General features: G+C 46.3%; 1 long non-coding RNA gene across 5 annotated transcripts in view; it reads left to right on the forward strand.

Moving 5' to 3' along the window:
- The window catches only part of LOC126644059 (uncharacterized), a 77,424-nt gene that overhangs the window by 11,808 nt on the left and 40,750 nt on the right, over window positions 1-24,866 (forward strand). For 3 of the 5 annotated variants that reach the window (XR_007629846.1, XR_007629847.1, XR_007629845.1), the window contains exon 4: window positions 3,734-3,822. This is a non-coding gene — a long non-coding RNA (uncharacterized LOC126644059). Of the gene's footprint in view, window positions 1-3,733; window positions 3,823-18,644; window positions 19,056-24,866 lie in introns of those variants that run through there. The other 2 variants (XR_007629848.1, XR_007629849.1) reach the window with 2 other exon arrangements.

A 24,866-nucleotide genomic window follows, 5' to 3' on the forward strand; every position in this document is an offset into this window, starting at 1 on the left:
CCAGCATCTTCCTCTGGCCCTGGTGCTCCCAAAGGCAGAATGGTTTTTCGGTCAGACCTTTTCCTATGTACATGAGTGATTGGATTCCTAATTCCATGCTAAATGGAATTTAGTGGTATCTGTGATTGCTATCACCTTCCAGTAGGTTTCACTAATTTATTTCTGCTATTCCTAAGGGGACAGGGAGATGGGAGGTTACACAGAGGTTCAGGAGCTGCAGAGGGAAATAAATCACACGCTGTAATATCATTACTGAAAGAAAATGTACCCCCTCCCCCTGCCAAAAAAAAAGGGATTTATTGTGATTTTCACTAATGCTCAGAGCCAAGGGACAGTTTTGGCAAAGTGAGAATTTTTCTGGCTTCCCCTTTACAAGTAAATCAGAGGTGGAAGGGTATTAGACTGACTAACTTCCTGAACTGGGAGTTGCATCCGGATTTCCATATTTAATTGGCTGGGACTGACCTATCTTCCATGAGTTTTGCTCATCCATTTTCGACCCTGTTTATATATTTAGTCCCCACAGCCTTGGGTGGTGATGAGTCCCACCATTAAACCACATATTGTTTGAAAAGGTCCATCCAGGATGTCCTGTACAACGCTGTGAACCTGTGCAGGGAGGGAAGGGGTGGCTCCTGCCAGGGCTGTGGATCAGCTCAGCCCAAATTGGTGATAATTCCTCCTGGCACCACTCAAGAAGGGAAGCAGCACCAATCCCTACAGTTATAGGGATAAAGAGGGAAGTGAACTGATTTGTCTCGAGATTGTTGGGGGATTTTGTGTTATTCTGAGGTGTACAAGGACAGGAAATCAGAAGCAACAGATAAAAGTTCCTCTGAACCCCAAAGCATCAAACTAAGGGCAGAGCCCCACGTAAGTTGAGACATTTTCACCGCAGATTTTTTTTTTTTTAAGCTAATTAAGCTCTGATGACTTCAGCTGTATTTTCAGCCTCTGATTAAGGCCATGATACTAATTAAACTCTTGAATTATTAAAAATGCAAATAGTCAGACCTGTGTGCAACAGCAGACTTGCTTTTCCATGCTCCAGGACAGCAGTGGGAATATTTGACAGAGTCCCCTGTGGTCACAACTTTTTCTTTTCCCCTTTTTTTTTTTTTTTTTAAATATATGGCTGCTCTCCCCTTGATGCAGAACTGAAAAAAAAAGTCAGCTTGCTGGGGTGTAAATGTCTCAGCTGCCTCGCAGCTACACAAGGAAGTTTGATTAAAACACAGCGAAGTTTTGGAAGGAGCTCCGGGTTTCTTGACATCCCCACAGTGGCATTTTGGCTGGCTAGGCTGTTGGGATTGAAATATCATCCAGTCCTTAGGGGGTGAGTCTGCTTTCAGCAGCACCACTCTTGGAGCTGCCTTTCAGCTCCCCACTTTGCTGTCACAGTTGAAGATGTGAGGCGCGATGAATTATTCAAACCTCCAGTTGTCCTCTCAGATCCTGTCCCTGGCATCCCCTATGACGTGCACGCCCTCCCAGAAAGGTGCCCACCCCAGGAGGTCTGAGTGTGGCCTTTCCCTCAGCCCAGGTGAGTTTTGGTCGTGGCAAAGGGAACAGGAGGGGATCTGAAGGACCTTTTGATCTCTCTGCTGTCGACATCTGAGCAGGCACCAAGCCCCTCTTGTGAGTAACAGGCATTCCTGTGTACAGACACATCTTCTGAAGGAGGAGGTTGCAATCACAAGCAGGGCTCATCCCCAGAAGTACAATTAGCTGGTCTTTAGCTACAGGGGAGTTCTGTGGGTTGAGCGAGCAAGAATTTCCCCTCACTGTCTCGCCACTGTCCCCATGTGCTTGGACCAGGGCAGTTTCTGGGCTTGTCACAAAAGGGTTTGCACAGCCCCAGAGCCAAGAGCTCCAGTGACACCCTGAGTGCCATTTCTGCATCTCTGCTGTAGCCTGGTCGGTGTTCTGGGTGTGCAGCTCTCCTGGCTGAGGCAGTGGCCCGTGGGGCTCGTGTCTGTCCCCTCTTGCAGCCCCTTTGCCCTGCCATTCTGGAGGCTCTGCTGGATCTGGCACTGTGTGCAGCCAGTGCCAGCTGGGGCATTAGAGGGCTATGCCAGGAGGCAGTCTAGTTATAACTTGCCCAGAGGGAAGTTTCCTCCTCGTGCCCAGTTAGCTCGTCACAAAGACATAAATAAAAGAAGGTGCACGAGGCACTATTCAAATGCAGCAAGTGCACGTCACATTTAATAACCTGGAACCCTCCCTGGTGTGAAGTGACAACAATTTATTGGAGTCACTTATCAGATAAAACCACGACCCAGCGTGTGCAGTTGAGCCCAGGCAATGGCAGGTGTGATGGTAAAGATATGTCTTTTTTTGCTTCCCCTCTCGACTGTCCTTTTAGTGTTTTACAACAAAGAAATAAATGGGCATTACTTTACCTATGACAACTGATTTTTTTTTCAACCTCCTGCTCTAATGGGCTGCAGGTGTTTCACAGCCAGCCCAGACTAATCAGGACAGACATTCTGGCCACAAGCCAAAATTATAAAACTGTCCAGGGAGAGAAGAAAAGAGAAGACAAGGGCTGGGGTGAGGGGGTGGGAAAGGAAAAAAGAAAAAAAAAAAAGAAAGAAAGCGAGGGAGTCACTCCATGCTGAGATTTTGTACTTTTGTGTCTCCTGAAGTGAATACATCAGTCAGGAATCAAAGGTTTGAAAAGTCATTCAGCCCCTCCAAGTGAGAAGGGGAACCATCTGCGCTCCAGGATGGAGCTTGTCCTCTCAGTGGCACCAGAGCAGACCTGGAGGATCTCCATCCACCAGAGTTACAACCAGCTCATCAGGATCTCACATCCCGGCCTGCTGGGGGCATCTTCTGCCAGAATAATGTTTGGGACCCAGCCCTGGAGTGTTGTGCCACCACAGTGACAGGCTCCTCTGTTCCAGGGCTGAGGAATTGCTGTGGGGGTTGTCCAGTGTTCATTAATTAATCCTTTCTCAGAAAAATTTGAGCTTGGTGGAAACTGCAAAGACAAGGCATCTCATTCAGAGCTCTGCAGCCCCTCACCCTTTTAGATGTTAGTGTGTCCTGCCCTCAAGTCCTGCAACAAATCCCTTGTGTCTCCTGCAAGTTGGAGCAGTGATGGGAAGTGAGAGGGAAGGGCAGATGTGCTGTGTGAGAATGGAAGATGTCCCTGTGTCCTTACGGCTTTGCCGATGGTGCTGCTTGGGAAGGCTGGGTTGGGATTGCAGCATTTTTGGGTGTGAGCCAAAGAGCAGCCAGGAGGATAAGGGAGCACAAGGGAAAAGCTGGATCTGAGGCACTGGGCTGGTTTAGAGCATTTGGTTTGACTTGCCCTGAGGCATTTTAGCTGATGGGGAGAGATGAAGTCCCCAGAGGTGCCTCTCAATGGTGATTTTGTGAGTGCCTTGGGGATGTCCCTCACCTCGAGCTTCCCCAAGCAGGTCCCTAAAGGTGAGATGTGTCCAAGCCTAAGGGCATATCCATGTCAGCACTCTGGTTTTGGGGTCCAAATATCATACTAATGAACACACTCTGAGGTAAATTTACTTCACTGGATTCAACATGACACATTCCAACCACGGGTATCTTATCCAGATTTGTTTGGAGCCAGGATTTGGCTCAGGCCAAATGTTTTGTTCTGTTTGTTTATCTAAGACATGGGTTTGGATGCTTAGCAAGGAAAAAAAAAAAACCCAAACCAACTCAACAAACTCTAACTAATGGATGTCAATTATTTTCATTTCAGATCTCCTTTTGGCAGCTGGATGAGAAGGGAATGCCAGGGCAAAGGAGGGATTACCAAGTTGTGTGTTACACATCTCACCACTGCAACAGGTCAGTGCCTTCTCCCTGGAGTCACTGTCAGAGCTCTGTGACGAGCATCAGACCCTGCAGATGCTTTTAAAGGTGATCAAAACGGCACAATTGTAACTCAGAAAGGAATGACACAGTTGTAAGGCTTAAATAATTTTAAAAAGTGGTATTTCGATCCATTTTTTTTCCTTATGGGGCGATGAAAAGGAGTTTCAGAAAGTGCTTTGTAATCAGGCAGGCTGAGTCAGTTGGGAATTTTCTGCTTTTTTGGATGGCCTTTGGGTTTTTGCATTTTATAATCTGCTTGGGAAAGCCTGTGAGCTCTGGGTCGTTGTTTGCAAAGTGCTGAGAACACCGTGACATCTCTGAAAACACAAACAGTAATAGTGGCAGCGAACAGCAGCTTCTCAAAATGTTTTGTGATGGCTCAGAAATCCAGGGGTTGTTTTTCTCTCTGATTCACCTCTTGAAGAATCCTGTGCTTGGATTTCTGACTTGGGATGACAGTAAAGCACAGATGGGTCTCTGTGTGGGGTGTCCTGGTTTGGGAGCTGTTGTGGAGATGGGACACAGAACCACATGAATACTGGGTGACAGGGATTTGACTTCATTTTCTTTTCTTCTTAAGCTTATCTGAGGGGAGGAAACTGTAGAGCTTATCTTTTCCTGAGTGGAAAAACTGATCTCAAGTTCATATGTTTAAAGCTGCAGCAGCGTGAGCCAGGTTAACTTGACTAAACCACAAAATCTGACTGAGCCTAATTAGAGCCCAGGATGACTCCCAGCACTTAGAGGTTTCTTTCAAGATTATGATGAGCTGACAAAACATATTAGTGAGAGGTGGAATTGGTATGAGCCATGTTTGGCAGTTTACTACTTAGTGGCAGCAACAAGAGGCCCTGTGCAGAGACCAGAATCCTGTGTGTGTGTGAGCCTGGACTGATTCACCCCACCTACTTCTGGTGTTAACACAAGTACCTGAGTTAGTGCCACTCAGAGTTGATGGGATGGACTGAATTTAGAGGGTGGTGAGGCCCTGGCACAGGTTGCCCAGAGAAGCTGTGGCTGCCCCATCCCTGGAAGTGTCCAAGGCCAGGTTGGCTGGGGCTTGGAGCAACCTGGGCTGGTGGAAGGTGTCCCTGCCCGTGGCAGGGGGTGGGAATTGGATGGTCTTTAAGTTTCCCACCAACCCAAACCACTTTAGGATTCTCTGAGACAATGCATGGCCCGAGTGCACTGAAAAGGAGCTCAGCAGGTTCTCAGAAATGATTTGCAGAGGAGAGGCACTGCAGTCTGCCAGCTCTTAAATGCTGCTGGGTTGTTTGCGAGCACGGGCGAGGATTTAAAGAGCTGAAGGAGGGCACCGGAGTAGTTTTGTACATTTATTTCCCAGGATTTATTTTGCTTTGAGGCAGTGCTCTGATTGCCACCAGCCTGGATCCCTGTGCTATCCATCCTCCACCAGCCTGGACCCCTCTTTTATCCATCCTGCACTGCCCTGGATCCCTGTGCTGTCCATCCTGCATCAGGGCAGGCAGTGCCTGTCTGTGGGCTGGAGCCACCAGTGCTGGAGCAGGGCCGTGGAGCTGCTGTGCCTGAGCAGAGCCAGGCTGGTGAGGGGCAGAGCTGATTGCTGCTGGCTGCCAGTGGCACCCCATTCCCTGCCAACTCCAGGCCTCTCCTTCCCGTGCCAGCAGGTGCTTTGCCGATCCAGGCGCTGCCAAGCTTCCTCCCGCCGCTCTCCCGAGTTCCAACATTTCATCTCTGCTCGTGCTGCTGTTTATAATCCCTCTGGCCTGTCTGTTCAGAGGCTCGTTTGCAGTTGTCCTGGTGCCAGGGTTTTGCAGCCAGGGCGATGGAGCTGGGCTGACACTCGCTGGCTCCACCGCCCGGCCCCGAGCAGGGAGCTCAGCCACCCCTAACAGGTCCCCTTGCTTCCCCTCCAAGAACACGATTAGGAGGTTTGAGGCTGAGCAGACAGCTGGTACACAGTCTCCCAGGGCAGCCTCTGTGTCTGGGCCTCCGTTGGTTTTGTCCAAATCATATCTGATTCCCTTCCAAAAGCGTTTCAGTCTGGAAAACCAGACCAGGTGCCTCTGGTCGCACTCATTCCTGAAATACCAGCTAGGAACAAAAAGCATTTTGGATTGGTCTTAAAATAGGTAGGAAGTTCATTTCAGACTGGGATGGTGTTGTTTTGTTTTGTTTTTTTCCCTCACTTAAAGCATTTAATTCTTCCCTTATCCTTTCCAGATAGAAAACTGACTTTGCTCAGATCAGTCCCTGGTCTTAGACCTGAATTACTGCATCCTCTTTTACTGGAGCTTCAGAATTGCTCTGTGCCCCACTGCAGTCTCTGAAACCTCCCCTCTGTACACATTCTTTGCACCTTGACCCCTCGGGTGTTTTACACAGACTAAAACTCCCAGCAGGTCAGATGGGAGCTTTTGCTGCAATGTGCTTTCCCATTCCGCTCATTAATTTGCCAATACAGTAGGGAAAAAAAAAAAAAACAGCAAAATAGACCTTACCAGCCAAGCCTGGTGGAAGTGTTTAAAGGCTCTGGTGTTCTCTGAGCTTTGGTTTCGTTCCGCATCTGTGATGTTCCTGCATCCCTGCTCACTGCCAAGCCAAGTGCTTTGTCCTCCAGACTGTCCTTCATCCAAACAGCATGAGCAGTGCCCCTGGCACCAGGGCTGCTGCAGGGCTCCTGATGCTGCCAAGGAGCCGGGCCTTGATTTTTCGGAGGGGAGATCTGCCAACCTTCTGTGCCGGGGCCTTTGCAAACTTCCCCGGCGCATCTGTTTTATTTCTGCTCGTGGGTTGCACTGAATAGTCCTTTTGTGTGCTCTGCCTGACGACTCAGACTGGCTCTGAAGAAGCCAGAGATAAATATGACAGCTCCTGTTATGGAGTATCCCCTGGACACTGTGGCCTGACCTGTACCCAGTGCGTGTCAGTAATGATGTTTATATTGCTGTGTCAACTGCAGTTCTTATCGTGTAACCAGAGATGGACCAAATGAACGTGGAAAAGCTTTTCTGTACCTCTGCTGCCGGGGTCAGCTGCAGGGACACAGATGGGACAAGCACTTTGCCACGGAGCTGTTTACCCCAGCGAATGCCATGATGTTCTGTGATTGGTTTGAGGGGAAAATAATGGTGTGTGAATTGACAGGAGAGCGGCACAAGGGTGGGCTGAAGAGCGCTGCTGCGGATTGGTAGCGGCCGTTTCTTTGCACCCCTGAGCTCTTTGATGCCTGAAAAAAAGGGTTTCCATCAGTCAGTCTTATCTCCAGAGCGTGGGTATTTTGGAAAATGCGACCCACTTCGTTTGTATTTAAGCCCAGGCACCAGAAAGAAGTGTTTATGCCCCCAGGACTCGAAATTCAGTTGCTGGAGTGTCACCAGTTCAAGGCATCACCCCATGAGAGGCACTGGGAGCCCGGCTCTCCCCGGGCTGTCTCTGGACAGTGTTTGACTAGACTGCTTTTATCTCTCCAGCCTGTCTGGGGGAGTTGAATCTCTGTGCAGAGACTGCATTGCTTGGCATCTAATCTGCACTGGTTGACTCAGTCAGGCTCAGAAGGCAAGGGGGGAGGGAGATAAGTAGGAGGGAGAAAGGTGGGAGTGGAAAATAACATATTTGAGGGGACAGCAGGAAGCCTGGGCTCCTTCGCATCTTGGGAATTGCTCAGGACGTGACCAAGTGAGTGTTTCCTGATCCCCTTTTTCATTTTTTCCCTCCTTTTTTTTCGCCTCCCCCCACCCCACTGAAGACCAGGAAGAAAGGCTGCCTAGCAGGGCACAGCTGGGGGAATCCCAACAGGGTGATGCCCTTGGCAAATGTCACTAGAAAGCCAAGAGTCCCAGGTGGGTGGAACCTGGATCCACCCAGATACCTCAGCTCCAAAGATTTCCTTTCTATTCTTTCCTGTGGTACCTGGATTTCCACTGAGCATCACCTGTGCAATCCGGTCCTTGCCTACACCTTGAGAGGAGGTCTCTGCATGGAGGATGTTTTCATTTGCTTGCTGTGTGCTTTTTCTGTGGAAAAATGAATCCAAATGGAGACTAAATGAGGTTCCTCAGTGAGGGAAAGAAAGCAAGGGAGGTTTCTAACACATAAAAGACATTATTGCTTTTGGACAAGAGGGATGGGAGTTGTTAATTGAGAGGAGAGGTGGAGCAGGACAGGAAGGAGAGGTTTACAGCTGTGTGTCCTTTCAAGTACTTCAGGACAGTCCAACATAAAAGCTGCCATGTGAACATCAGATGCTCCTGTCTATTAAAGTTGGGGACCTGCTCCCACTTTTAGAGATCAATAATCCCACATTCTCTATACAGCCAGAGCTGGGATCACAGGATGCTCCTGGCATGTTCCATGTACTTCAGGGATTGATGATGTCTATTCTTTGTCTGCCCTAATTAAATCCATAAATGGCCTTTGTAGTCACCTGTGTAGCAGGTGACAAGTTGAGCTGCTTGAGGTCACTCGAGAGGGCGCCCTGGCAGCCTTTGAAAAAGAAAAGGATTTTGATCCAGAATAGCCATGGTGTCCTAGTTTCCTGGTCCCTTGGGCCAGCTCGTTCCTAGAACAGGGCTCTGAAAGCAAAGAGAAAAGAATTGTCTTCTCCCAGGGATGATCTAAGAAATGTGGTATTTCTGTTGTCTCAGAGCTTTTCTGTTTACTCCAGCTGCCACCTGTTTGGTTTTCTTCTGTGCCTCTCATTAACATATTAGTAATGCCATGACAATTAGGTGAGCAGATTATGCGTGAGGGTGAGTTATGATTCCTGGCTGTCCCGAAGCAGCTCTGGGTGTTGAGGCACTGCTGGGAGCTGTTGGTGCAGGGTGCCCTGATTGACAAGGTGAGATCATTTTCAGGGCAAAGAAATTTTTGATTCAGATCCTCCCGGGGCTCCTGTGGTGGGTTTGAAATCCAGAGCAGCTCCGAAAAAAGGATCCAAATTTCACATGCAATACGTGTTTCCACATCAATTCAGCCCGAGCCCGGGAGTGACACAGCCTCATTCTCAGGGATGAAAACAAATGCAAATCCATGTGCTGCGGTTTGTTCGGCTGGATTAGCCCATTTTCCCCCCCAAATTGTTGCAAGGGCACTTGCAGGTGTTTTCTCTGTGGTAGTCCTGGCAGGCAGGTGTTTGGAAGAGTGGCCACTGTGAGCAGCAGAGGGAAGGGCACTGCCATTAACATGGTTTTTTTTTCCAAGGATAAAGGGGTGTGTGCAGAAACCTGACCCTTTGGAATACATGTCCTTCCTTCCCTGGGACCCTCCAAGGCAGCTCCTCCTTCCTGCAACCTTTTACCATCTTGCAGCACTTGAGGGTAATCACAATAAAATAAAACAGCCCTAGCAGGATGGGCTTTTTAATTTTACTTTATTTTATTTGCTCAGAGGTATAAAAATAGTATCTTTTAACCTGTCAGTGTGCATTTACAACACGTCTGAGGTTTGAAAGAGGCTGTCCAAAATGAAACCCAAGAGTAATAAGAGTGTGTTAGCAGAGCCAGTAGGCATTGAATAGTCTCTGTGGTGGTAGAAAAGCCTTAGGCTTCAACTGATTGCTAATTATGTGGCTTTATTCCTTTTTAAGAAAATACCATGCAAGGTTTTTGAAGGAGGTAAAGTGTGTTAATCTGTGGAGAGTTGCCAGTTTTGGGGTTGCTGGTTTGTTCTTTTTTTTTTTTTTTTTTTTTTTTTTTTAAATTCCCATGCCTCAATTTGTTTTTACAGACTGGGCTCTGGTTTGAAAATGAAGCCACATTCCCAAGTCCTGCCATCCATCTCTTAAGAGTGTCAAGGGCACAAGTTATTCCACCTTGAAAAGAAAAAGAGGGGAAAAAAATTAAAAAAAACAAGGGGGGGAAATAAAAAAAGGGGAAAAAAGAAAAAGGGGGGGAAAAAAAGGGCCAAAAGGGAAGAAAAAAAGCAAAACCCACGCTGTGCAGAGAGGGAAGGAGTTACAGCAAGTGGGCCCCCCGCTTTTCTCAGAGGGGGAATGTAAGCAGATCCTTGCAGAAACTGCTGCACTCAGCAGTTTTGAGCTTGTTTTAATTGGCCTGGCCTGAAAGAATTCTGAATGCTGTACCTGTGCCAATGAAAATGCAAATGTTTCCCCGAGCCCAGGCGCTCGCAGGGGCTGTCCCCCCGCTCTGGGAGCAGCAGGGATGGGCTGGGAAGCGGGGAGGCCTCGGTCTAACCCAGCTCAGGAAACAAAAGGGCTTTGGAAAAGCAAGTTAGGAGCGAGGCAGAGCAGGGCAAAATGTACCTGCTGGAGCTCCTGCAAAGCCAGGAGATTTCTGGGGTCCTGGCCTGTGTGTGCCCTTGGAAAACTGGGATTGCAAACTGATTCCAGGGGGAGCTGGGAGGTACCGGGTTCCATTTCGCTTAATTGCAAATTATAACCCCACAAAAGTGTGTTCTCATCCTGAAGTCCTGGAAAGACTTCCAGGATGGAAGAAAGAAAGAAATAAGAAAAAGAGAAACGAAGAATAAGAAAATTTAGAAAGAAAGAATAAGAAAAATTACCTGGCTCAGCTTATTTTTCTGCCTCACGTCAAATTACAGCCCAGCTGTGAATTGGGAAAAGAATTAATTTTCAATAACTGGTTGATCAATTCTTTTCTGTCTTTGTAACTCCCTGTGCAGTAATGAATATGCATTCTCTGCATTTTCCAGATAAATATCCAGCATCTTAGGGTATTTAAAATTAGATCTGTATACATTTACCGAGCAATGATTATCCTGAATTTCATCCGAGGCAATTAAAAAAGCATCATGATGACATTTAAGGTGATATTTTTCTCCCCTATGTTAAATAATTATAAATAATAATAATGATTAAACAAATTATTCTGTTCCTCCCAGTCTGGATCAACCTTTAGGTTAATAATCTAAATCATTAAAATTCATCTGTCTCTCACAGGATTGAGTAGTTTAAAAAAAAAAATTGGAGGAACCTTTCTGCATAAGGGTGATTGATAATTACCAAAGCAAAGATGTTTTGTGGGTGAAAAATGGAAAGGCTCAGCAGATTGATTGGGTTAGGTATTGGTCAGGTTGAGGCACAGTTTTATCAACTGACATCCTGTTTGTAGGATGATGCAGAGATCAAGTCCAAGCCTGGTTTTTACTAGGCTGGCTCTCAGGAACTCGTGGGTCACAGCTACAGACTCACTGTGTGACCTTGGGTCACTGATGGCCATTTTTGGAGATTATTATTTAATTACAGTGGGAATTAGGCCCTTATATATATTTTTTTTTTAATTTATTTTTCCTTAAACTGCCTCTGTGAATGAGATTTCTCTTGACTAAGCTCAGCCATCTAAAATCCAGCTCTCTAGACCAAGGTGGTGTTTGAGGTTGGTGGATTTACCCCCAGAGCTGCCTGTATCTCTTTATTTATAATCTGAAGCACCAAAACAATTAGTTGAGAGTGGAAACCCAACTTTTAGAGGGTCACAGCTGAAAGATGAATAGGATCCAATTTGTGTCTCAGCCTCTTTTCCCATGGACATTGCAACAATAATGTGGAAAAACCCCCAAATCCTGTTTAGCTTCCAGAGCAATCCAAGGTGACCACCTGAAAGGTGTTTGGGCTCTTTTGGGCTTTGCACCTTCCTGGATAATTAGAGACTTGCCTGGCCACAAGATGCCAAGGAAGAATGGATTTCCAATGTGGGAAGGAAGGATGAGGCTTTCCCCGTGGGCTTTATTGGACTGTGAATTGCTCCAGCTATTTGCAGAGTTTCTCAGAAGTAATCTTTGTTCATCCATCTTCCCCCTTCCCGCTGGGCTATTAAATCTCTCCCCGCTCTGCTCCAACCAACCCTTCATGTTGTCTTTAGAAATTCCTTTGTTGTTGTTGTTGTTGAATGTGACTGTGGTTTGCAGGAAAACACCCCCTGCAAAGGAATTGGGACCAATAGATTCCCTTTATCCAGAATATAGACTAAGGACTTGGAATAAGGATATATAAGCACCCCCTTCGAAGGAATTGGGACCAAGTAGACTCCCTACATACAGAATATAGACTGAGGCTATAGAATAAGGATATAGAGAATATAAACCAGACTCCTTGAAAATGTGGAGCCATGGATTTACATCTGACTTCACTGAACACTCTGTGTCTCACAACTCTCCGCTGTCTCTCTCTCTTTTCTTTTTTTCCCCCCCTTTAAAATACATTTTTCTCCTCTCATCTCACATCTCCTCCTGCCTCCCCTGTCTCCTCATCATCCTGGGTGTCCCTTGCCGGGCCTGAATGCCTCAGTGCTGCTATCCCAGCTCCCACTGGAAATCCACGGAGCTCATTCCAGCCCCAGCCTCCAGCCCCTGCTGCTGCAGACGGGGCTGAGGTTCCCTTGAGAACAGCCTTGCTCAGGAAATGTAGCTATTTCCGCTCTGGCTGCAGCCAGGAAATGAGGAGGAGGCAGCAGGGAAGAGATTTTTTTTTTTTTTTTTTTTTTTTTTTTTTTTTAAATTTGACAGGATTTTTTTTTCCCTTATTTTGGAGCAAGGAACGCTCAGCCTGGCTGCTCCTGCAGAGAGGGGTTTGTTGAAACCCAAGGGGGTGGTGTCTGATTTTTGGGATTGGGTTAGACCCAGGCTGAGGTGAAGATTTGGGATTTGAAAGGTGGGAGTGAATGATCCAAAGATTTGAAGCCAGTATAGTAAATATGACCTCATAAAGGGTCTCTGCTTTCTGTTGCCAACATGTTTGATTTTAGCTTGCTTGTTGTTTTTTTTTTCTATTGGTTTCTGTTTGATTGGGTTTTTTTGAACCAGAATTCAATCGTTTTAATTAACATTAAATCATTTTAATTCTATTCAGAATCCAGAGAAATTCTCATGTAGAAGTTCCCATCCTCTTCCCCTGCAATGAAAAGGGTTTCAGCTCCCACCCTCTGATATTGGCCCACTTTTACCTTAATTTTAAATAGACTTTCTTCAAAGTAATCTCATGAGATTGTGAAGCAGTCAAGGGTGCTTTAGTTTTAATGGAAGATGTGTGGCTAATCCCCCAGATTGTTTTAAAAATCTCATTGTTATTAGTGGGAATATCCTGTAAGTTCCTGCTACAACTAGTGCTTAAAACACTGAAAGTATTTCCAATGAAAACAGAAAACAGTAATGGTAATAACTTAGTGGCATTTTAGAAATATGTTGTTTTTAGAGTTAAACAGAAGATAATTTTTTCAACGTATTTCAAATTCAGGTATTTTAAGAAACAGACCCATACTTTGAAATTCTCTGGTGGAAGATTTTCCTCTACCTGTCCCTCTCCTCCTTCAGAAAAAAAAATACATTGGAACAGAATTTGCCACTTCATCAAAATATTGACTGTTTAAAAAATGTGATATGAATTCACTACAGATGGATTTAAAGGTTTCTATATCAATATTGGATTTTTCTTTAATATATGAATATATAATAGAAAGCTGGAGTCAAAGCTATATAGGAGTAAATACTACTAATAATAGTGGAGTTATTTAGTCAAAGCCAAAAAGTTATTTCTAATGAGAAACAAAATGATTGTTTAGAAATTTTCAAATGGATAGTTTTACAGGATTTAAATAATATATATGCAAATATGTATAGGGTATATGCAGATATGTTGTCTGTGTAGTCCTTGGTGCCCCAGCTGTGGTGTTTAGGGGGTAGAGATGTGTTTGAAACTCCAGAATTGGGATCTAAGTGGGATTTGGTGCCTCTTTGTGCTGGGGAGGTGCTGCTGATAGTTGGGTGTTTTTCCTGCATCCCAAGGAGTTTGCTCCAAATCTGGGATGCTCTGGCATTGCCTGCCGTGCTGTTGCTTTCCACAGGTGGTTTGGGCTGGAAGGGACCCCAAAGATCATCTCTGAGCAGTAGGTTCAGGTTGGCAAAGCAAGTTGGGTGTCCTCAAAGAGCAGCAAAGCCTGTGGGTTGTAGGTCTGGAACAGACAAAAAGGAGGGGGGAAAAAGAGGGAGGGGAGTGACTGGTAGTCATGCAGAAGAAAAAAAAAAACAGGCAAAGATAAATGTTCTGACCTGCAGTGCAGTGCTTGTTCCCTCAGCACCCAGTGCCTCCCAAGCCTCATCCCGAGCTCCGTGTGTGATAGTCCCACTGAGCTGAGTTGTGGCTAAGGAAACACAAATATTGTTACTCACACGTGGAGAGTTGCTCATGGACTAATCAGCTGAAGAGCAGACACATCCATCTCAGCCCTATTAAACTTCATCACACAATTCATCACTGGAGTGGGGGACTGAAGGCTCAATTAGGCACTCGTGATTTTGGCTGGTGCCTGCACCAGAGCGTCCCGTTGCACGGTTTTGTTTGGTTTTGGTTTTATATAGTAAAGCACAAATAACATTTGCTCATGAGACAGAGCAGGGACACACTGCCAGAAATAGAGGCTTCTGACAATTATACAGGATGTTGCTGTGGTGTTATCATATGATTCATCCACTACGAGTACGAACAATTGTTAACCTCAAGACACTCTCACTTTCACGCCCTCTGACACACATACCACTGAGGACAAATATCCTCGAGATGAGTAAAACATTAGGACTGGGTTTTTTTTTTTTTAACTCCTAAAGGTCAGTTTGTCTCGGGTTCACATGCCAGGTTTTAAGTTTGCTGGCCAGTCCTTGAGCGTGGGGAGTATCAGGAGGATTTTGTGTGAGTGAGATGACGTGCTTGCTCAGTAAAATCCTTTCTTGGATGCTGATCAGAGTAATGGCTGTGGACAGAGACCCATGGCCCATGGTGGAAACCACTGAAATCAATTACAAAGAGAATAAATTTGGCCCAGATGTTCTGATACAACTGAGCTGAACGCAGGAGGGAGTTATACCGAGGAATAGCTGGAAGAAACATGGCCAGAGGTATGAAGGCACTTGCAAGAGCACGGTTCTTGTGAAAAACTTCTGTGCAGGCTTTGCTTGGCAGGAATAAATTGGTAGAGCAATAGCAGCTTGGATCAGCTGGGCTTTGAGCCTTGTAGTGTCAAATTTGCACATCCTGAAATCTCCCCTACCATGGAGAACAGCTGGATAATGGAGGAGCTTCTGTGCAACCCCTTTTGTTATCTCCTGTTCCACCATAAGTGGTTGAGGGCCACCACAGTGCGTTGCATTTTGCAATTCTATTTGTTGAGTGGAATTTAATTCGCTTCTGGCCTCCCCTCCTTGCCTCTCATAGCCGGACTCGGGCACTTGCTGTTGGTGACCCATCCAACTTGTGGCGGCTCCTTTTGCCTTGCGAACTCGCAGCACTAGATGGCAGTGTAATGGCAAAAAACCTGCCCTGCCGGGGAGAAAAGTCAAATTTCACCTCCGAGGAAACGAGCGGAGGAAATTTAAAAATTCGAACGCAAACCAACCAGGCCCTTGAAAAACGCCTCTTCGGCCTCCCTGAATTCCCCCCAGCACCCTCTGCAAAGAACTAAGACAAGGTCTCCACTGATGACCCAATGGCACAGGAGCGAGGCCAATTTATGCCACCCACAGCTTTGGCCCACAGAGCATCCCAGTATCACAGCCATGCTTGTATCTGATATTAGGTCAGGATATTTGGGCGAGGTTGAAAATGCAGAAACAGCCAAACAAACAAACATGATATTTTCCTTCCCGACTGGGCTCTCCTCCCTCTTCCAGTTTTTTCGCTCGCGCTTTCCCCGCAGGATCACGGTTTGAGTCGCTTCGCAGCCCCCGGACTTGGTGGTGCAATAAATTAAGCTATGGGTCATCTCATTCCAGATGTTTTGAAATCAAAAGGCTCTGCAGTGTCTGCAGGCCCAGAGGGGGGGTTTGAAGTGGTGCACAGGTTTGGGTTTCTGCGGGGAGAATTCCATCCTATGGGCCCCTGTAATCGGAGCCCACGGGGTACGTGTGTTTCACGTGTGTTTTCTCAGGTCTGGACTAGTGCCCTCGTTTATGGCCAAGGCTTTAAAAAGGAGGAAAATGTCACAGCATAGAAAAAATAAACAGGGTAAAAATAAATGGCAGAAGGAGAGTCTTCACCACTCTAAACATGGTCCTCTCTGGACGTCACCAAGACAGCTGTTGGCCGAGAGTGAGATCTGAAGGTCTTTGTTAGGAAACGTTATTGCTGAGATTTTCACTGTTTGGATTTCCTGTTTTCCTCACTTCTGAACCCTTTAACTTTTGTAATCTAAGCAGGGTCAGGTCTGGTCATCCGTGGGGAAACAGCCTGACTGTGAACAACAAGGCTGTGTGCTGGGCAGGCAGGAGGTGAACTGGGCAGGCTGGGGAGGTGGTGGAGGCAGCCAGGACCCTCAGCAGGGTCTGCCCTGACCTCCTGGGCAATGCTGGTCAAAGGACTTCCCTGTCTGAACTGCATCTGTCTAGATAAAAAATTATCTAGCCTTGATTTTGAGACATTGAGTGATGGAAAGCCACCCACTGTCCTTCAGAAGCGCTTCCAGGGGCTGATAAAAATGAGTGTCTTGCTTTTGGTCAAAAGCTGCTTAGTTTTAATTTCCTTGTCATTGTGTGTGGTTATACCTCTGTCTGTAGGCAGAAGAGCTCCCAGGAGAATTTTTACAGAAGTCTTTGATGCCTAGACATGCTATGCCCCAAAAGATGCTCCAAGAGCCATCATCTTTCAGATAAGATGTGAAAGTCAAGTTGGAACCATTTGATCTCTCTCAAAAAACAAACTTTTAAAAGAAAAATCCGTTCAGGGTTGACTATCCAGAGACTCTCCATCCAGTATCAGTGTCAGAAATGGTTTTAGCAGCCCTGGTCTGCAGTGGGGATCTCCCTGCATAGGCCTTTGTGTGAGTATTGGGATTATTTTCCCAATAATTTTCATCCTAAAGGGGATGAAATGAAAGCAGTGTAAAGGTGCATGAACAAAAATAACACAGCGAGGTGGAAAAGCCCCACCCACTTTTTGGCAAGTCATGTAACTATACCAGCATAGCTGAAGGGATTATAATCCCATTGTGGAAGGTGCTGTTAATGTTGTTGTGTAATATTATTTGTCACTGTGTGGTATTTAAGAGTTACTCCAAAAGTGATTAAGACTGTACAAGGTGGCTGTGTACCAGGTGAGCCTGGGAGTGAATCAGTGCTGTCTGTCATGGTGTGCCGAGCTCATTTTTCATCCTGCACGTGTTTTTGGTGTAAGATAAAATTAGTTCTGTCACTCCATCCCTGGAGTGGGACCAGGAATTCTGCTCAGCACCATCTCTGCCAGCATCCCTCTTTTCCTTTCCACCATTCAGCTTCTTACTCCAGACACTGATTTTGATCAGGGAACTGGCTGGATCTGCTCTGGAAGGCAATCTTCACCAGGCCAAAATGTTCCCTTCCCTTCCTAATTACTCATGGCTTTTCTCAGGGATATCGTGGCACAGCTCATCCACATTCTTGATTCTTTGGTGACAGTGAAATCTTTCCACCTGCAACTGTAATTCAGTTCAACTCTTCTGAAGGACAGCTGGGAAGACTTTTCACAGGGTTGGATTTATCCCAGAACCTCCCCCAAACGTCTTGGTTTTCACCTTCAGATTCACAGGAATAAGTGATGCCATGCAGGTGTTTGGGGCTTCCCTTCTCATTTATGGTGCTGTCTTGAAGGAAGGTACAGAAATCCCCGGGGTTGTATCAGTTCATGTGTTTGTAAGAGGAGAATTGGGTTTTTGGGTTGCTGGATGGGAGAGCATGGAGCTCCAGACAGGTTGCCAGGTCTCTGAAGGTTTGCCAGGGAAAATCGAACTATGATGTGGAACAAGAGGACTCGGGGTCCTGCTTGATACTCCTCTGCTTTCCCAGTGCCTGGGAGAGCAGGAACTCCTCCAGAGCAGGTGGAACCGGGCAGCATCTCCAGCTCTCCCACTCGCTGACCTCCCAGCAGCGTTTGCCGCAACGGGAAGTTGTGATTTACAGGGACAGCGGGCCAGCAGGAAATTCCTACCTCCGCCCCCCGGAGAAAGGAGGAAGCAGGAGAAGCTCCGTGACTCAGAGCCCCGGCTGAGTCACTGCAGACGCGGTTCCTGGGGTGGTGCTCAGGTCCCACCGTGCTGACCCTCCCCTGCTCGCCATCCCCGACACTGCAGCTGGAATTAACTTGCACTGCGGTCATTTGAGGGAGGTGTGGGGGGGGAAATGAGCAGAAAAAGACCCGATTTGGTTAAAGCCATCCTTTAAATACGCGAATAAACAGCTTATGGCAGGTGCCTGGCAGCTGGTGATAATTAACGGAGTATTTATTGGGATCAGAAAAAAAAATATACTTAGTTGAACAAGTCTCATCTGTCTTTGGCTCACCACAGACTCGGGGTCATTTGCTGTCTGGCTGCAGATAATAAATCAAAGGGCTGAAGAAACTGCAGGAGAGAGGGCATGAACTGCCCGAACATTTAGCTTATTGTAGCAAGCACCAGCCCAGCCAGAGGGAAACTTTCCCAGCACATTTTCACTTATCTGCAAGCCAGTTATTCCCTGTAGGCAGCCGAGTTGTCTGAGTAAATAGAGGTCACTTTACCTTGACTAAACAATGACTTTGCTATAGTCGGTGCCAGCTTTGTAGCAGTCACAGAATGTACTTTAAAGGCTCGCTGGGGGCAGGCTGGCAGGGCGAGCGAACCAGTCAGTCTGGTCTACTTTGGGCAGGATTTAGGATGCTTAGCTGGATGATGCCGCGGTCGGATCAGCTGATCCCGTGCTTTGAGTGGGGATATAGTATGCAAAACGACAGACGTGTCTAAGGAGGAAGCAGCCAGGAGCTGGGGGAGTGGAGAAGGGATGACTTTCCTCTGATGTCAAAAATCCCATCATTCAGTGCTCGCAGTGAAAAAGGCGAGAGGAGAAGAATGTGGAGACAGAGAGACAGAGAGAGAGAGGGGGAGAAGAAATGAAGGGAAAGGACATGCTCATTTTTCTCCCGAATTTTGTAGGCTAGCACTGCCCACCCTGATAGGATGGAGAAATAAGCCTGATCCTGAGTGCCAAGTTCTGCACAGCCTTCCAAGCCCCAGGGATTGTTCCCAAGCCCATCCCGATCTGGACTTGGTTAGTACTGTCTTGATACGAATAATCAGGTAGATAAAAATTGTCAAGAAACTTGCAGCAGTTTCCACAGGGCTCTCTCCGGCTTATCTTTTATTTCTGGCAGTTTTAATTTGCTGATCGTTGTCTGTGTTTTGCGTGAGGCTTTAGATAACCCAGCTCTCCCAGGATTTCTGCAGTGTTGGGGTACAGGAGCAGAGCTGGATGTAAGTGAATTAGCTGGAGCGCCAGAAGCTGCCTGGAGCTCTGTCCAGGTTCCTAATTCTTCCTTCCGAGGGGCTGATTTTTCAAAAGGTGCCAGATTTTGTCCTTCGTGCATTTCGCTGTGTGCCGTTGCCTGTAATTAGTTTCTCAACTGAGAAAGCTTTCTCAACTTGGGGGTGGGGGAGGGGATAAAAAAAAAAGGAAAGGGGAAAAAAAGGCAAAAAAAAGCGCCAAAAAACAACCCCCCACATTTTTGGCACCGGGTTGTTTTTCTAAGCAATTAATTAAGCGCTGATTTTAAAAGAATTTGAATGAGTCCTTCCACTCTGTGTCAAGCATGGGGTTTGTATTAATCACTTCGCCGCTTGCTGACTGAGTAAGGGCTGAAAAAGATGCAGGGAGTAAAAATTTCCCCAGGAAATGAATCAGACGAGGAACCTATGCCTCATCTCGCCTCCTCCAAACGAAGAAAGAGAGGATTTTGTCAATGGTGGGTCAGTTTACAAACGTGTCCTTTGCCGTGTGAGTCATAGTAGTGATACATTTCACAGCAATGCAACCACAGATGCAGTTTAAATCCAGGACTGAATGCCAGCTAAAGATAAATAGAAATGAATCCTCGTGCCCGTAATAGTAATGAGAATGAAAATGCAACCTGTCAGATCTGCTGGTGTGTCAGCCAGCTCTCGCTGCTTTTTCGACCGGTGTCAGAATTCTTGCTGGTTTTTAATGGGAGCAGGATAATCCCTGGGGGACGTGGTCTTGTGGTTTCCATTGGCTGATGGGCGAGGGAGAGATGTGGGTTTTTTGGAAGGTGGTGCTGTGGGCACCTCCAGCAAACATCCAGCCAAATGTGGAGGCTCCCAGGCTGGCACCCCCTGTTTGTGATAAAGGAATCAGGTGGGAAGCAGTGCTGTGCTCTGGAATTGGCTGCAACGTGCTACCAGTCTGGAGATTTCCAAAATGCTGGACAAATATTTATATTTTTTGGGTTTTTTCCCCCCAAAGCACCAGCCTTTGTTAGTGTTAGAGCTGTTAAAAGATGTGTAAGAACTGTTGTTGTGAAACTACTGTCAAGATTTGTTGTTCTTGTTTTGGTTGTGGGCGAGATAATGAGATTTAGCAGAAAATCTGAGTTGGAATACAGAAAATTTAATAGTTTTCACTGGTGCCGCTTTTCCCAGTGTTCCCTGAGATTAATCCTTGTTAAGTGTGTTAGTCCTTGTGGCTTTGTTTTTTCCTCAGTGGGTTTTCTGTAACCCTCTCTAAGGTGCCAGGCTGTAAAAGCCAAGAGGTCAGGCATGGATCAAATATTTGGTGGGTCCACCAAAGCCAGGGGTGTGATCACAATTTATCGCTGGCCAAGATCCATCCATTGGTGTCCTGAAGTGGGATAAGATGAATAGCTGGGATCCTGCAGGTGTTTTTGTTCCAGGTAATGGTCATCCTTGGAAAGATCTTTATCTAGACAAGTTTATAGGCACAGATTGAATGTATGGTTATTTATTAGTGTGGTTTTTCAGTCCTTGGGCTCAAAGAGCATCACAGTTTACAAATATCAGCGTGTTTTTAAAGTGACAACCCTGGGGCAGCCCCAAAAGGGTGGAAAAGGGGTGGAGAATGGCAGACCTGGAGTCAAATTTAAATTTATCAAGTCCCTGGCCAGGACATTACCATAAAATCAGTCCTCTTCTCTTCAAGGTTAAGTGGAGAAAGACCCAGAGGCTCTTGATTATCCATGCAAAACAGGCCAGGGCTTTGATTTGTAAGCTTCTGTCTGCCACACTTTTAAACGGACGAAGCCGAATTTAGATTCCAAAAAAATCTACATCTGATGGTCGAGGCAGAGCCCAACTTTCCAACCTTATCCCGAGGCTCCTTTCCCCCTTCCCTCCTCCAAAAATAAAAAACAACCCCCGAGCCTGCTTTGAAAGCGGGGCGAGCACATCCCGGGCTCGGAGTGGAACAATTAAAGCGACGATCCCGGGCGCTTCCAGGAGGGAAAAAAAAGCAAAACCCACAACTGAGCTGCAGTAGCTGTGCTTTGACAGGTCTTTGGAGGATTTCAAGGAAGTTACACCCACTTCATTCATGATAATCGGCTGTTTAACGCCGAGCAGCTCGGTGTTGTGAATGAAGGGGGAGCGTGTTTTGGCTTGCGGATCGCAATGCTCTTCGCTCGTCAAAGAACCAGCCACGTTTAAAACAAGGGGGGGGGGAAATAAAAAATAATAATAATAATAAAAAAATCTGATTTCGTCCTTGAGATGAAATTAATGAAAACAATAAAACCAAAACAAACCAGCACCCAGGGTCTAAAAGGCCTGTGCAAGGATGATGTTTTCGTTGGGGTGGGTCGTGGGGGCTCTTTGAGGAGCTGTGGGCTCTGTGCGGTGCCTGAAGAGACTCATTGATTAGAAATACATTGATTTTTGGGTGTTGAACCTGGCTTTGAGGAATATCTTGATTTCTGGAGCTGCCCAGGGTCAGGTGCCTTCATCCCTTCTGCCAGCACTGGGTTTAGAGACTCCAGAGAGTCTTGGATGATAGGAGGACTCCTGGTAGGCTAATTCTGGTTAGAATATATTGAATTAAAGGCAGGAGCACAGATAGTTCAAGGGAGTCTTTCTACCTTCCCTTGTTCCCAATTAATTTGGTAGCAAAATGGCTTTTTGGAGGAGCAAGGAGCACACCCATCCTCTGCCTCCTTTACCAGGCAGGGATCTGCCTGTGCCTGGGCAGGAAGGAATGCAGTTCCTTTGATCAAAGAAACACCCACAGGTGGTTGCAAAACGTTTGTCATGAAACTGAACCAAATGTTTATTAATTGGAGTTGAGGAAGAAACGTGTGTGATCATTTCCCTCGCCGCTTCTCATCTGGATTTGGGGTAAAAGTGCCAGCTGTAATGGTTTTCATTTGAACTGTGTGTTGCAAAGCATTAATTGGTGCATTGTGCACGTGTTTGTGGAATGGGCCTTTCCCTGAAAAGAGTGAGTTTTACTCAAGGGAAACCAAAAAAAAATCAATTGGAGAAAAGGCAGTTCCATCTGAGGATCTTTGGTCTCTGTTCAGCAGCTCTGATGGAAGGTGGGACAACAGTTTTTCTGACCTTTTCACATTAAAATAATTCCCAGAGTAGTGGTCAACTAAAGCCAGGATATCACTGGTGAGATTTTATACTTAGTGTAAAAAAAAAAAAGGGCATTTTGGGCAAAAAGGGCTGAAGGCAAAGGTGGGTTGGAAGAATTAACACCCGAATTCTTTCTGCTTTTACTCCATAGAACTGAGTTTGGGGAAATCAAGAACTGAGCAGATCCCTCTTTTTTAGTTCCACTCATTTTCAGGGTGAGTGAATCCTCTTGTCTCCGCTGCTGCTGTGGTGTCCTGTGCAGCTCCACAGTGTGGCTTAAGGTTCAGAGGGAAATCTCTCTTTTTTTAATCTTTGCACTGATAACACAGCTCTTAATTTAGCAGCAGTGAGGCAGAACATTTGGATTTTGTCATCCATTTCCAAAACTATTGTTAGCTTCTTATTCCTTTGTTTCCACACGCCACCACCCCCCACTCGTTTCAGATTTACATTTTATTGCAGGTGCCAAAAGATAAGTTAATGCCAACTTGATGATTAATTAACTAATACTTTCCTCTGCTGGAAGATGGAAAGCCTTTATCTAAGTAACCTATTAATTATTATTTTATTTATGACTGCATGGGTACATCTGAATGGATTCAAGTTCCGCCCTCCTGAGAAATTTGGGCAGGAATTTATAGTAACAGGATGAGAGGAAGCCAAAGGAACCTTCAACTTGTTAATCAGAAATTATGTCTTAATGTTGGGATCAGGGTACTTGTTTATCCCTATTTTGCAAGCCCCAAGCAATGGCAGAGTCTGGTTGTCAAAACCACTGGTATTCTGCAGATCTGAGGCTTTTCCAGCGTGCTCAGAAGTGCAAAATCCGATAAAAATCTTGATTTTTCAAGGGGCTGTGAGGATGGCTCAGCTGGTTGCCTGAGCTTAGAAATAAATAGTGGAAAAAGCACAGCTGGGAGACTTCAACCCACCTGACCTGTGTCAGGAAGGTGCCTTGTGTAGAAGTTTCCAGAAGCCTGTGCACTGCAAACAGTGGTACATGGCCCTTTCTTTTGTGAGCTGGGAACTGGCTGCAGGCACCTCATCTCAGGTTGGTGTCTTTGCAGCAGGATATTTGGAATTCACAGGGGAATTCAGACAGCCTCCCACTGAGGGAATCGTTACTCAGAGTGCCATAAATGCATTAACACAGGAGCAGAGATGTGAACAGGTTTAATTTAATAATGAAAAAAAAAAAAGGAGGAAACTGGGGTTGAACAATGATGATAAATTTACTGGTGGTGAGCTTGGTTACCTCATTCTCTTGAAATTATGATTAGACAGTAGGAATGAGGTAAGTGCATATTTTATGGCACTTCTGAGGATCTTGCCTATGGGCAGAAATTAATGCTGTGGAAGTGAGAGGTGTTGCACATCCCAGGTAAAATTCCCACTGGGAAGGAAGGGTAGGGCAGTGCTTAAGGCTCAGAGGAGCTCTGTGCACAAAGGTGACTTGACCCAGCCAGTCCATTTGTAAAGGGCTTCACCTTTGGGGGGCTTGAAACACCTCTGTGTGCACGGAGATTCCTCATTTCCTCTCCTCCTCTGTGTTCTAAGAGACATAACACGTGTCTAATTGATGTCCCCGAGTGCCATTGCAGATTAAATATCGAGTGCACATATGCAGCACAGTGAGTAACACATATGGGTGTAGATAACATGATAATGTGGCTTGTGAACCAGTGAATAACGTGTGTGTGCTCATGGAATAACCATCCCAGCTTTGTTCTGCTCCTGCTGAAATCTGGGCCCAAGTGCCTTTTGCTTTGATTAAGCCCTGGGCATGAATATGTTGACACCTGTTAATCTGCTGAATTCACTGGTGCCTAAATTAGAAGTGAACCAAGTTTTCAGAAGTCTTAGAGCTACCCTTGACTTCAGTGGGATTAATCTGTTCCTGGGTGGTGTGAATAATGGGCTATTTTTAGGGGGGAGGGAGTAAGGGAGATCAGGGGGAGAATCGGAAAGTTAATGGAGAAAAATCTCCACTCCCCCGCCAACCCAAAAGGAAATCTTTTACCCTCACAAAATGTCTTTCCTCGTGCTTAGCATAATATCTTTGCCTTGAGCTTTCACAAAGCAAAACAGGGCAGGGATAGGGCAAGGGGGAATGGCTTCAAACTGGAAGGTTTAGATTAGATTTTAGGTTATAGAATCACACAATGCTGTGAGTTGGGAGGGAGCCACAAGGATCATCGAGTCCAACTCTGAAGTGAGTGGCACATACAGGGATTAAACCCACAGCCTTGGTGTTATCAGCACTCTAACCAGATGAGATATCAGGAATTAGATACTGGGAAGAAATCCTTCGTTGGGAGGGTGGGAGGCCCTGGCACAGGTTGCCCAGAGAAGCTGTGGCTACCCCATCCCTGGAAGTGTCCAAGGCCAGGCTGGAGCAACCTGGGCTAGTGGAAGGTGTCCCTGCCTGGAGAGAGATGATCTTTAGGTCCCTTCCAACCCCAAACCATTCCATGTGATTCTGGGGAAATGCAGAGCTTCAAAGGCTGGGTTTACCCAGATGAAGGAGGAGTGGGAGGCAGCAGCAGCAGCTTCTTTCCATCGTGTGTCTCAGAGGTTCGTGTGGTCACCTCAGATGTGGGACACCCCGGCTCGGTTACCTCCCTACCTCCAGGAAATTTGAACCCCATCCAGCCTGCAGGAATGTGTGCTGAATTCCAGCCT

Source organism: Myiozetetes cayanensis, unplaced genomic scaffold (genome assembly GCF_022539395.1).
Source record: "Myiozetetes cayanensis isolate MyiCay16 unplaced genomic scaffold, myiCay2020 scf29, whole genome shotgun sequence".
Taxonomy (NCBI): Eukaryota; Metazoa; Chordata; class Aves; order Passeriformes; family Tyrannidae; genus Myiozetetes; species Myiozetetes cayanensis.